At 40.7% G+C, this 1,814-nt stretch overlaps 1 pseudogene; it reads left to right on the top strand.

Moving 5' to 3' along the window:
- Positions 1 to 797: 797 nt before the first annotated feature.
- LOC119542547 lies at positions 798 to 1,571 on the top strand (annotated as a pseudogene).
- Positions 1,572 to 1,814: the final 243 nt, after the last annotated feature.

The following is a 1,814-nucleotide window of genomic DNA, read 5'->3' as shown; positions in this document are numbered from 1 at the left end:
CACTGTGTCATGCTGTTGTGTTCTATCTTTGCTAAGACTTTTAACTTTTTAAGGCAGCAAAGATCATGAACCTCCCCAAAGTTGTTTTGTAATGCCCAGGTCTGTCTGGGGGAGCTGGTTGAGTTTATTTAAGGTGGTGTGGCCTCAAGGACCAATGATTTCCATCTTTTTCTTTAAAAAACAGGCAACAAAACAGAACTGGGATGGGAATTTAGATTTTTGGAACCTGGGTTCCCATGTTTTTGTTATTGAAATACTGTTTAGCAACATATTTCTATTATTGTTATTCTTGTTTTTAAAAAATCAAATGGATTAAGAAAATATTTGCTCAGGTACCGCCAAGTACAAAGTTCTGTTAAAAACTCACTTTAGCTCATCCGCCCTGCCTCTTAGCTGCAGTGGCAGTGGTTGTCCCTGCTTCTCTGCCACCTCCACTCCAGCTAAGTTCCCAGCGGGTGGTGTTGGCGGGGAAGGGGCCAGTAGTTTGTAGATGCCTGCCCCTTGGAGAAGACACCACACTGAATGAACAAAGACCGAGCATTTTACAGATGCCTTTGTAAAGTATGTGGAATAGTGCTGCAGTTTGAATCAGAAAGGATTTTACATTATGAGGTGAATGGGAATAGAGTATTGAACAAAAATGGATTTCGTGATCTCTGCATCATGATCTTTGGTCCCCAGTCTCACTATGTGGGAAAAGTTTATGCTAAAAAATTGAAGCACTTAATGGGGGAATATGATCAGATTTCTCCACCAACTTCTCAGTCTGATAAGGTAAATCCCTTGTTGTCAACCTAATGACGTATTCAAAGGAAACATATGACTCTTTTCAGGATGAACTTGAAGATTATATCAAAGTGCAGAGAGCTCCCAAGGCTTAGACCCAAAGACTTGTTTCAGAGAGACCAGGGAGGACTATTTGGAAACTTACAAGTACGAAGAAGAGGTTGACTCCAGACCCAGATATAGAATGTTTGGACAGACTCCCATCTGAAACTGTCCAGGCTTACTGAAGATCATACAATATTTCACAAACAGTGGAAAACCGGTTCCTCAGGGGCTTCTAGCTGGTGACAGCAGACTGAGACCAGACTCTCTGAGCTACTATCAAGTTCCCAGGGACTTCTGGGAAAAAACAGTACTCCTGAACGTTAGCAAGGATACGGTGTGGAATCTGGAGTTCGCAAACACCTCTCCTTAGAAAACAGCTCCGGTTCTCATCAAGCCAGTCATAAACAGACCCAACAGAAGAGAAAAAGGCACCAGGAGGAAGACAGAGAAAAACCAGAGGAGGAGCAGCCCAAGTAAAAGAGGAAAAAAAGTTACAAGGACATGGATTTAGACAAACACAGGGGCATCCAAAGAAAGAAAGCAGAAATGGAAACAGACAGTACCCATACAGAAAAGCTTAAGAACAGGAAGGAGAAAAGAAGCCGAGTATAGCTTTTAAGAAAGAGGAACGTAAGTGTAGAAAAGAGAAAAAGGAACAATGCCAAGAAAAGACAGAGGAGGACATGTTTTGAGACAAGTCTGTCATTGGTTTTCAAAGCTATTTATTTGGTTCTCCCTAAGTTGAATTGAAAAAAAAGTAGTTGAGGGAGTTGGTTTCATGAAGCTCGTGTTCATACCACGTTTCTTATGTGAACAGATACTTCAACTTCTGACACAGGCCATGTGAACAGAAACTATTTAGTATACTTGTTCCCGGAAATTACTTTTCCTCATTTTCTAGGAGCATTATTACATTTTTCTTTCATATAATGTAATTTCCCGTAATGAGAGTGGTTCTGCTTTTATTCATCAAATTGCTATGA

This window comes from Choloepus didactylus, chromosome 8 (genome assembly GCF_015220235.1).
Source record: "Choloepus didactylus isolate mChoDid1 chromosome 8, mChoDid1.pri, whole genome shotgun sequence".
In the NCBI taxonomy this organism is placed as follows: domain Eukaryota; kingdom Metazoa; phylum Chordata; class Mammalia; order Pilosa; family Megalonychidae; genus Choloepus; species Choloepus didactylus.
This window is presented reverse-complemented; position numbering and strand designations above follow the sequence as displayed.